Genomic DNA, 12,938 nt, shown 5'->3' with positions numbered 1-12,938 from the left:
AAACGAAGGAAATGATAAAGATTAGAGCATTTTCTATTTCAATGAAATAGAAGATAAACAGTTTTAAAAAAAAAAAAAAAACACTAATGGAACTGAAATCGGATTCTTTGGAAACGTGACAAAAATTACAAAACTTTAGCTAGACTGTCCAAAAAAAAAAAAAAAAAAAAAAGAAAAGAAACTCAAATCATTAAATTCGAAATGAAAAAGAAAACACTACTACCAACTTTACAGAAATAAAAGGTTTATAAAAGAATAGTATAAGAAATTTTATGCCAACAAATTAGACATTCTAGATGAAACGGACAAATTAGTAGAAATATGTAAACAATCAACACTATTCAAGAAGAAATAGAAAATCTGAAAGGGATTTTCATAAGTGAAAAGATTGAATTAGTAATATAAATAGTAATTTAAAAATACTCACAAAGTAAAGCCCAGACTCAGATGGCTTCACCGATTAATTTTACCATTCAGAGAAGAGCTAATAACAATCTTTTGCAAACTCTTCCAAAAGATAGAATAGAGGGAAACACTTTCCAATGCTTTCTAGCAAGCATTATCCTGACACCAAAACCAAAGACATCATGAGAAAGAAAACTAAATATCCTTCATAAATACAGACACAGAAATCCTCAACAAAACGCTAGGAACAGAATCCAGCAACATATGCAAGCATTATACATCATGACCAAGTAGGATTTATGCCAGGAATGCAATGTTGGTCTAACATACGAAAATCACTCTAAAATATAATATTAATAGAATAAAAGATAAAACCTATATGATCATCTTAATATATTCAGAAAAAGCATTTGATAAAATTTAGTACCATTTCATGATAAAAACATTCAACAAACTAGGAACAGAAGGAGATGTCCCCCTAATTTTGTGAAGAATGACGGGTAATTTAATAGATAGGGGTAATTTAATAGAAATTGCAATGAATCTACAAATTGCTTTGGGCAGTATGGACATTTTAACAATATCAATTCTTCCAATCCATGAGCATGGAATGTTTTTCCATTTGTTTATGTCATCTATGATTTATTTCAGCAACATTTTGTAGTTCTCCTTGTAGAAATCTTTCACCTCCTTGGTTAGATGTATTCTTAGGTATTTTATTCTTTTTGCGGTGATTGTAAATGAAATTGCATTCTTGATTTGGTTTTCATCTTCAATGTTATTAGTGGACAGAAATGCTACTGATTTTTGTACATTTACATTTACTTTGTATCCTGAAACATTACTGAAGTCATTTACCAGGGTTAGGCGTCTTTTGGAAGAATCTTTAGGGTTTTCTAAGTATAGAATAATGTGGTCTGTAAAGAGAGGTAATTTGACTTCCTCTTTTTCTGTTTGGATGCATTTTCTTTCATTCTCTTGCCTGATTGCTCTGGCTGGGACTTCCAGTACTATGTGGAATAGCAGTGGTGACAGTGTGCATTCTTATCTTATTCCAGTTCATAGGAGGCATGCTTCAGCTTTTGCTTGCTCAGTATGATGTTGGCTGTAGATCTGTCATAGATTGCTCCTATTACTTTGAGGTGTGTTCTTTCGATGGCTAGTTAGTTGAGGGTTTTTATCATGAAGGGATCTTGAATTTTATTGCATGCTTTTTCTGCATCTATTGAGATGATCATATGGTTTGTTTTTTAATTCTGTTTATGTGATGAATCACATTTATCGATTTGCATATCATCCATGCATCCCATGAATAAAGCCTACTTGATCATGGTCAATTAACTTTTTGATGTGCTGCTAGATATGGTTTGTTAGTACTTCATTGAGGATATTGGCATGTATGCCTATCAGAGATATTGGCCTGTAGCTTCCTTTTTTTGTTATATCTTTGCTGGATTTTGGTATCAGAATGATACTAGTTTCATAGAATGAGTTAGTCAGGAATCCATCCTCCTTAATTTTTGGAATAGTTTCAGTGGATTGGTACCAGCTCTTCTTCATACATCTGGTAGAATTTGGCTGTTAATCCATCTGGTCCAGGGCTCTTTTTGGTTGACAGGTTTTTAAAATTACTGATCCAATTTCATAACATGGTATATGGAGCCAAAAAAAGAACAGATAGCTAAAGCAATCCTAAGCAAAAAGAACAAAGCAAGAAACGTCACATTACCTGACTTCAAACTATAGCACAAGGCTACAGTAACAAAAGCAGCATGATTCTGGTACAAAAATAGACATGTAGACCAATGGAAGAGACTAGGGAAATCAGAAATAAAGCCACATACCTACAACCAACTGATCTTTGGCAACGCAAGCAAAAATAAACAATGGGGAAAGGACACCTTATTCAATAAATGGTGCTGGATAAATTGGGTAATCATATGCAGAAGAATAAAACTTGACATGTCTCACAATACACAAAATTAACTAATGGATTAAAACTTAAACGTAAGACCTCAAACTATAAAAATCCTAGGGCACTACTGCAGCACTTTGCTGGGGACTGGCCCTGGACCCATGAAGAGGGAAGGAAATTCCTTTGTGCTTCCTGTTTCCTTCCCTTTTCACTGTTAAAAGATGATTTTAAAAAAAGAAAAAAAGAAGGATCTGGCAAGAACAAATAGCCCCAGTCTAGCTCCCAGCAAGACCAAAGCAAAAGGTGGGTGATTTCTGCATTTCCAACTGAGGTACCCAGTTCATCTCACTGGAACTGGTTAGACAGTGGGTACAGCCCACGGAGGGCAAGTAGAAGCAGGGTGGGATGTTGCCTCACCCGGGAAGCAGAAGGGGCTGGGGAACTCCCTCCCCTAGCCAAGGGAAGCCACGAGGGACTGTGCTGTGAGAGACAGTGCTATCTGGCCCAGATACTATGCTTTTCCCATGGTTTTTCCAACCCACAGACCAGGAGATTCCCTCAGGTGCCTACACCACCAGGGCCCTGGGTGTCAAGCACAAAACTGGGTGGCTGTTTGGGCAGACACTGAGCTAGCTGCAGGAGTTTTGTTTGCGTACCCCAGTGGCGCCTGGAACCCCAGCAAGACAGAACCATTCACTCCCCTGGAAAGGGGACTGAAGCGAGGGAGCCAAGTGGTCTTCCTCAGTGGGTCCCACCCCTACAAGCCCAGCAAGCTAAGATCCAATGGCTTGAAATTCTTGCTGCCGGCACAGCAGTCTGAAGTCAACCTGCGATGCTCAAGCTTGGTGGTGGGGAGGGGCACCTGCCGTTACTGAGGCTTGAGTAGGCAGTTTTCCCCTCACAGTGTAAACAAAGCCACAGGAAAGTTCAGACTGAGCGGAACCTACTGCAGCACAGCAAAGCCACTGCAGCCAGACTGACCCTCTAGATTCCTCCTCACTGGGCAGGGCATCTCTGAAAGAAAGGCAGCAGCTCCAGTCAGGGGCTTGTAGATAAAACTTCCATCTCCTTGGGACAGAGCACCTGGGGGAAGGGGTGGCTATGGGCGCAGCTTCAGCAGACTTAAACATTCCTGCCTGCCAGCTCTGAAGAGAGCAGCATATCTTCCAGCACAGTGCTTGAGCTCTGCTAAGGAATAGACTGCCTTCTCAAGTGGGTCCCTAACCCCTGTGCCTCCTGACTGGGAGACACCTCCCAGCAGGGGTCGACAGACACCTTATACAGGAGAGCTCCAGCTGGCATCTGGAAGGTGGCCCTCTGGAAGGAAGCTTCCAGGGGAAGGAGCAGGCAGCAATCTTTGCTGTTCTGCAGCCTCTGCTGGTGACACCCAGGCAAACGGGGTCTGGAGTGGACCTCCAGCAAACTCCAGCAGACCTGCAGAAGAGGGGCCTGACTGTCAGAAGGAAAACTAACAAACAGAAAGCAATAGCATCGACATCAACAAAAAGGATGCCCACGCAAAAGCCTCATCCAAATGTCATCAGCATCAAAGATCAAAGGTATATAAATCCATGAAGATGAGGAAAAACTAGTGCAAAAATGCTGAAAATTCCAAAAGCCAGAATGCCTCTTCTCCTCCAAAGGATCACAACTCCTTGCCAGCCAAGGAGCAACACTGGATGGAGAATGAGTTTGATGAACTGACAGAAGTAGGCTTCAGAAGGTGGGTAATAACAAACTCCTCCAAGCTAAAGGAGCATGTTCTAACCTAATGCAAGGAAGCTAAGAACCTTGATAAAGGGTTACAGGAACTGCTAACTAGAATAACCAGTTAAAAAAAAAAACATAAATGACCAGACGGAGCTGAAAAACACAGCACGAGAACTTTGTGAAGCATATACAAGTATAAATAGCAGAATCAATCAAGTGGAAGAAAGGATCAGAGATTGAAGATCAACTTAATAAAATAAAGCCTGAAGACAAGATTATAGAAAAAAGAATGAAAAGAACTGAACAAAGCCAACAAGAAATATGTGACTATGTGAAAAGACCAAACCTACAACTGATTGATGTACCTGAAAGTGATAGGGAGGATGGCACCAAGTTGGAAAACACACTTCAGGATATTATCCAGGAGAACATCTCCAACTTAGGAAGACAGGCCAACATTCAAATTCAGGAAATACAGAGAACACCACTAACATACTCCTCGAGAAGAGCAACCCAAAGACATGCAATCGTCAGATTCACAAAGGTTGAAATGAAGGAATACATGTTAAGGGCAGCCAGAGAGAAAGGTCAGGTTACCTACAAAGGGAAGCCCATCCAACTAATAGCGGATATCTCTGCAGAAACCCTGCAAGACAAAAGAGAGTGGGGCCAATATTCAACATTCTTAAAGAAAAGAATTTTCAACCCAGAATTTCATATCCAGCCAAACTAAGCTTCATAAACAAAGGAGGAATAAAATCCTTTACAGAAAAGCAAATGCTGAGGGATTTTGTCACCACTAGGCCTGCCTTACAGGAGCTCCTGGAGGAAGCACTAAATATGGAAAGTAAAAACAGGCACCAGCCACTGCAAACCGGCCATTGCAAAAACATACCAAAATATAAAGACCAATGACACTATGAAGAAACTGAATCAACTAATGTGCAAAATAACCAGCTAGCATCATAATGACAGGATCAAATTCACATGTAACAATATTAACCTTAAATGTAAATGGGATAAATGCCCCAATTAAAAGGCACAGACTGGCAAATTGGATAAAGAGTCAAGATCCATCAGGGTGCTGGATTCAGGGGACCCATCTCATGTGCAAAGACACATATAGGCTCAAAATAAAAGGGATACAGGGATATTCACCAAGCAAATGGAAAGCAAAAAACAGCAGGGGTTGCAATCCCAGTCTCTGATAAAACAGTCTGTAAACCAACAAAGATCAAAAAAGACAAAGAAGGGCATTACACAATGGTAAAGGGATCAATGCAACAAGAAGAGCTAACTATCCTAAATATATATGCACCCAATACAGGAGCACCCAGATTCATAAAGCAAGTTCTTAGAGACCTATGAAGAGACTTGGACTCCCACACAATAATAGTAGAAGACTTTAACACCTCACTTTCCATATTAGACAGATCAATGAGACAGAAAATTAACAAGGATATTCAGGGCTTGAACTCAGCTCTAGACCAAGTGAACCTAATAGACATCTACAAAACTCTCCACCCCAAATCAACAGAATATACATTCTTCTCAGCATCACATCACACTTATTCTAAAATTGACCACATAATTGGAAGCAAAACATTCCTCAGCAAATGCAAAAGAATGTAAATCATAACAAACAGTCACTCAGACCACAGTGCAATCAAATTAGAATTCCAGATTAAGAAACTCACTCAAAACCACACAACTACATGGAAACTGAACAATCTGCTCTTGAATGACTACTGGGTAAATAACGAAATTAAGGCAGAAATAAATAACTTCATTGAAACCAATGAGAAGAAAGACACAACACACCAGAATCTCTGGGAGACAGTTAAAGCAGTGTTTAGAGAGAAATTTATAGGACTAAATGCCCACATCAGAAAGTGGGAATGATCTAAAATCGACACCATAACACCACAATTAGAAGAACTAGAGAACCAAGAGCAAACAAGTTCAAAAGCTAGTAGAAAATAAGAAATAACTAAGATCAGAGCAGAACTGAAGGAGATAGAGACATGAAAAATCCTTCGAAAAATCAGTAAATCCAGGAGCTGGTTTTTTGAAAAGATTAACAAAACAGACCACTAGCCAGACTTATGAAGAAGAAAAGAGAGAAGAATCAAATAGATACAATGAAAAATGATACTGAAGCTATCACCACTGATCCCACAGAAATACAAACTACCATCAGAGAATACTATAAACACCTCTATGCAAATAAACTAGAAAATCTAGAAGAAATGGATAAATTCCAGGACACACACACCCTCCCAGGACTAAACCAGGAAGAAGTCAAATCCCTGAAAAGACCAACAACAAGTTCTGAAATTGAGGCAGTAATTAATAGCCTACCAACCAAAAAATGTCCAGCACCATATAGATTCACAGCCGAATTCTACCAGAGGTATAAAAAGGAGCTGGTACCATTACTTCTGAAACTATGCCAAACAATCAAAAAAGAGGGACTCCTCCATAACTCATTTTATGAGGCCAGCATCGTCCTGATACCAAAACCTGGCGGAGACACAACAAAAAATAAGAAAATTTCAAGCCAATATCCCTGATGAACATTGATGCAAAAATCCTCAATAAAATACTGGCAAACCAAATCCAGCAGCACATTAAAAAGCTTATCCACCGCAATCAAGTCAGCTTCATCCCTGGGATGCAAGGCTGGTTCAACATATGCAAATCAATAAATGTAATCCATCACATAAACATAACCAATGACAAAAACCACATGACTATCTCAATAGATGCAGAAAAGGCCTTCTATAAAATTCAACACCACTTCATGCTAAAAAACACTCGATAAACTAGGCATTGATGGAATCTACCTCAAAATAATGAGAGCTATTTATGACAAACCAACAGCCAATATCATACTGAATGGACAAAAACTGGAAGTATTCCCTTTGAAAACTGGCACAAGACAAGGATGCCCTCTCTCACCACTCCTATACAACATAGCATTGAAAGTTCTGGCCAGGGCAATCAGGCAAGAGAAAGAAATAAAGGGTATTCAGATAGGAAGAGAGGAAGTCAAATTGTCTCTGTTTGCAGATGACATGATTGTATATTTAGAAAACCCCATCGTCTCGGACCAAAAACTTGAGCTCATAAGCAACTTCAGCAAAGTCTCAGAATACAAAATCAATGGGAAAAATTACAAGCATTCCTATACACCGATAATAGACAATCAAATCATGAGTGAACTCCCATTCACAACTGCTGCAAAGAGAATAAACTACCTAAGAATACAACTTAAAAGAGATGTGAAGAAATCCTTCAAGGAGAACTACAAACCACTGCTCAAGGCAATAAGAGAGGACACAAACAAATGGAAAAATATTCCATGGTCATGGATAGGAAGAATCAATATCATGAAAATGGCCGTACTGCCCAAAGTAATTTATAGATTCAATGCTATTCCCATCACGCTACCATTGAGAAAAAAAACTACTTTAAATTTCATATGGAACTAAAAGACAGCCTGTATAGCCAAGACAATCCTAAGCAAAAAGAGCGAAGCTGGAGGCATCATGCTATCTGACTTCAAACTATACTACAAGGCTACAGTAACCAAAACAGCATGGTACTGGTACAAAAACAGATACATAGACCAATGGAACAGAACAGAGGCCTCAGAAATAACGCCACACATCTACAACCATCTGATCTTTGACAAACTTGACAAAAACAACCAATGGGGAAAGGATTCCCTATTTAATAAATGGTTTTGGGAAAACTGGCTAGCCATATGCAGAAAACTGAAACTGGACCCCTTCCTTACACCTTATAGAAAAATAACTCAAGATGGATTAAAGACTTAAACATAAGATCTAAAACCATAAAAGCCCTAGAAGAAAACCTAGGCAATACCATTCAGGACATAGGCATGGGCAAAGACTTCATGACTAAAACACTAAAAGTAACTGCAGCAAAAGCCAAAATTAACAAATGGGATCTCATTAAACTAAAGAGTTTCTGTACAGCAAAAGAAACTATCATCAGAGTGAACAGGCAACCTACAGAATGGGAGAAAATTTTTGCAATCTATCCATCTGACAAACAGGGCTAATATCCAGAATCTACAAGGAACTTAAACAAATTTACAAGAAAAAAACAAACAGCCCCATCAAAAACTGGGCAAAGGACATGAACAGACACTTCTCAAAAGAAGACATTTATGTGGCCACAAATGTATGAAAAAAGCTCATTGTCACTGGTCATTAGAGAAATACAAATCAAAACTACAATGAGATACCATCTCACACCTGTTAGAACGGCAATCATTAAAAAGTCAGGAAACAACAGATGCTGGAGAGGATGTGGAGAAATAGGAACACTTTTACACTGTTGGTGGGAGTGTAAATTAGTTAAACCATTGTGGAAGACAGTGTGGAGATTCCTCAAGGATCTAGAACCAGAAATACCATTTGACCCAGTAATCCCATTACTGGATATACACCCAAAGGATTATAAATCATTCTACTATAAAGACACCTGCACACATGTTTTTTGCAGCACTATTTACAATAGCAAAAACTTGGAACCAACCCAAATGCCCATCAATGATAGACTGGATAAAGAAAATGTGGCACTTATACACCATGGAATGCTATTCAGCCATAAAAAAGAATGAGTTGATGTCTTTTGCAGGGACATGGATGAAGCTGGAAACCATCATTCTCATCAAACTAACACAGAAACAGAAAACCAAACACCAAATGTTCACACTTATAAGTGGGAGCTGAACAATGAGAACACATGGACACAGGGAGGGGAACATCACACACCAGGGCCTGTCAGGGGGTAGGGGGCAATGGGGACCGATAGCATTAGGCAAAATATCGAATGCATGCAGGGCTAAAAACCTAGCTGACAGGTTGTTGGGTGCAGCAAACCACCATGGCACATGTATACCTATGTAGCAAACCTGAACATTCTGCACATGTATCCCAGAACTTAAAGTGTAATTTAAAAAAATGAAAAAAAATCCTAGGGCAAAACCTAGGAAATACTCTGCTGGACATTGGCCTAGGCAAAAGTCTATGACTAAGTCCTCAAAAGCAAAGAGAACAAAAAAAAAATTGACAATTGTGACCTAATTAAACTAAAGAGCTTTTGCTCAGCAAAATAAACTACCACAGCAAAATATTAAACAGACAATATACAAAATGGGAGAAAATATTTGCAAATTATGCACCAAATAAAGCACTAATATTCAGAATCTATAAGGAACTGAAACACATGAACAAGAAGCAAAAAAACAACCCCATTAAAAAGTGGGCAAAGGAAATGAATAGACACGTCTCTGAAGAAGACATACAAGCAGCCAACAAACATGAAAAAACTGCTCAATGTCACTAATTATCAAAGAAATGCAAACTGAAACCACGATGAGATACCATCTCACATCAGTCAGAATGGCTATCATAAAAAGTCAAAAAATAATAGATTATGGCAAGGTTCCAGAGAAAAGGAAGCATTCATACATTGTTGTTGGGGTTGTAAATTAGTTCAGTTCCCATAGAAAGCAATTTGGAGACTCTTCAAAGAGCTAAAAATAGAATTACTATGTGGTCCAGCAATCTCATTACTGGGTATATACCCAAAGTAAAATGAATTGTTGTACCAAAAAAGACAGCTGCACTCGTGTTTTTATTGCAACATTGTTCACAATAACAAAGACATGGCATCAACCTTGGTGCCTATCGCATGGAATCAACTTAGGTGCCTATCAGTGGTGGACTGAATAAAGAAAATGTGGTAAAACTACTTATTGGGTACTAGGTTCACTATCTGGGCGATGGGTTCAATCAAAGCCCAAACCTCAGCCCAAACCTCAGCATCATGCAATATATTCATGTAACAAACCTGCAAATGTATCCCCAGAATCAAAAGAAACAAAAAAAGAGACAGAAACGGGTTTCCTCAACTTAATAAAGGGCATCTATGAAAAAACAAACAAACAAAAAACAAAAACAAACCCAACCACATCAGACTTAATAGAGAAAGACTGAATGCTTTCCCCTTAAGATCAGGAACAAAACAAGGATGCCAGCTCTCACCACTTCTATTCAACACTGTTTTGGAAGCTATAGTCAGGGAAAATAGGAAAGAGGAATAAATAAAAGCCATCTAGATTAGAAAGCAAGTAAAACTATCTCTGATCAAACATTACTTGATTTGTATGCAATTTTTTTAATCTGCAAAGAAACCTATTAGAACTAATACATGAATTTAGTAAGGCTGCAGCAAACATAATTAATATACAAAAACTCAGATGTATTTCTACACACTAGGAATGAATAATCTGAAAATATAATACAGAAAACAATTTTATTTAAAATAGCATCAAAAGATTCAAATTCTTATAAATAAATTTGGTGAAAGGAGTATAAGACTTTTACACTGAAAACTACAAAACATCATTGAAAAAATTAAATAAGATATACATAAATGAAAATATTCATGGATCAAAAGATTAAATATTAGGAATGAAATACTCTTGAAATTGATCTACAGATTCAACACAATTATTTTCAAAATTTCAGCTATGAGTTTTGCCAAAATTGCCAGCTGGTATTAAAATTCCTAAGGACATGCAAGAGATACATAATCACCAAAATAATCCTTCAAAAAATGACAAAACTTTCAAACTTATTACAATGTTATAGTAACCAAGACAGTGTGGCATTGGCATAAATAAGGATAGGAAAATTGATCAGTAGAACAAACTTGAGTCCAGACACAAACATCTTTATGATGAATTTATTTTGATCAGCGTGCTAAGATAAATTAATAAGAGAAAGAATGCAGCCTAGATTATTTTGGTTATTATGTATCTCTTGCATTTCCATATGAATTTTACTATCAGCTTACAATATTGGCAAATATTATAGCTGAAATTTTAAAAATAATTGTGTTGAATCTGTAGATCAATTTCAAGAGTATTGCATTCCTAATATTTAATCTTTTGCTCCATTAATATTTTCATTTATGTATATCTTATTTAATTTTTTCAATGATGTTTTATAGTTTTCAGTGTAAATGTCTTGTACTCCTTTTGCTAATTTATTACCTGCACATCCAGCACATGTATCCTTAAAGTAAAAGTAAAGTTCACATGTATGAACTTAAAGTAAAATTTTTTTAAAAATTAAGTAATTAAAAAAATGCAGTCACGTGCCGTGTAATGTTTCAGTCAACAATGGACTGCATATACCACGGTGGTCCCATAAGATTATAATGGAGATAAAGATTATTATCAGCCAGTGATATCTTGATGATCTTGACCCTGTGCAGGCCTAGGCTAATGTTTGTGCTTGTGTCTTAGTATTTAACAAAAAAGTTTAAAAATGTAGGCAGAAATAGAAAAAATATTATAGAATAAGCATATAAAGGAATAAAATATTTTTGTTTAGCTGTAAAATGTTTGTGTTTTACGATGTGTTATTACAAAAGAGTCAAAAAATTTAAAATATTTAAAAGTTTATAAAATTAAAAAAGTTACAGTATACTAAGGTTGATTTATTATTGAAGAAAGAAAAACATTTTAAAATAAATTTAGGGGAGCAAGGTGAGCCTTGGAAGATGGGCGTCAGTGGCTGTGCTCCACCGCAACAGGAAATTAACCCAGGAACAGAAAACCAAATACTGCATGTTCTCACTTGTAAGTGGGAGCTAAACAATTAGTACATATGAACACAAAGAAGGGAACAACAGACATGGGGGGCTACTTGAGGGCGGAGTTTGGGAGGAGGGTGAAGATTGAAAAACTACCTATTGGGTACTATGCTTATTAGCTGGGTGATGAAATAATCTGTACAACAAAACCCCATGACACACAATTTACCTATGTAACAAACCTGCACGTGTATCCCTGAACCTAAAATAAAAGCTCTAAAAAGAGAATAAAATAGGCCGGGCATGGTGGCTCACGCCTGTAATCCCAGCACTTTCGGAGGCCGAGGTGGGCGGATCACGAGATCAGGAGATCAAGACCATCCTGGCTAACATGGTGTAACCCCGTCTCTACTAAAAATACAAAAAAAAAAAAAAAAAATTAGCCGAGCATGGTGGTGGGTGCCTGTACTCCCAGCTACTCGGGAGACTGAGGCAGGAGAATGGCATGAACCCGGGAGGCGGAGCTTGCAGTGAGCCATTTTGTTGGGTGTAAAGATTTATCACATTTTCATTTTAATTTGCACTTCTTTTTTTTTTTTTTTTTTTGAAACTGCTAAATTTTTATTCCTTCCACAGAAAACACTAGAGAAACTTCGAGCCAAAAATACATGCTGACTTTCCAGAAACAGTGTAAAGAGGTTTTTTTTTTTAATTGTGTATATGTAGCATTAGACAAAATTATTTAAAGTCAATAAATTTTTATTCAAAGAATTCCATGTTGTGATTTCTTCCACTGTCCATCAAGGTCACTTTTGATCCTCTAAAGAGCTGGAGTCAAAAGATGTATCTTCAAGTTTGCCCTTTTTAATGAAACTGATCCAGCTGTCCTGTCAGCCCATAATTACTTTGGCTTCTGTCATCTCCTTTTAATACGGATATACTGATGAAGACTTCAAAATTCACCAAGAATTTTTGGGATCTAATTTCTTCAACCAATTTACTTTAGGGTCCTTTTTACTGTAGGTGGTGGGGATCTGCCTGGTTCTCAACTTGACACCCTCTCAACACGAATGAGTTCAAATCACATTCATTCCTAAGCAATCACTCAAGAATGGTACAGATGTGTGGAGTATGCCAATACCTTTAACTCCAGACACCATGTTCTCAAGATAAAAGCCTTCAAAACAAAAAGCCATTGTATATATTGTCAACATGAAATTGCAATACAAAATACTGCTGAGGATTTCCCTCATATCCCATGCTATTT

At 37.5% G+C, this 12,938-nt stretch overlaps 1 protein-coding gene across 1 annotated transcript in view; it reads right to left on the bottom strand.

Annotated features, from left to right (window-relative positions):
- STK32B (serine/threonine kinase 32B) overlaps window positions 1-12,938 on the bottom strand; it is a 437,513-nt gene that overhangs the window by 184,882 nt on the left and 239,693 nt on the right. The window lies entirely within an intron of this gene.

This window comes from Hylobates moloch, unplaced genomic scaffold (genome assembly GCF_009828535.3).
Source record: "Hylobates moloch isolate HMO894 unplaced genomic scaffold, HMol_V3 SCAFFOLD_17, whole genome shotgun sequence".
Classification (NCBI taxonomy): domain Eukaryota; kingdom Metazoa; phylum Chordata; class Mammalia; order Primates; family Hylobatidae; genus Hylobates; species Hylobates moloch.
The sequence above is the reverse complement of the archived record's forward strand: the minus strand, read 5'-3'. Positions and strand labels throughout refer to the sequence as shown.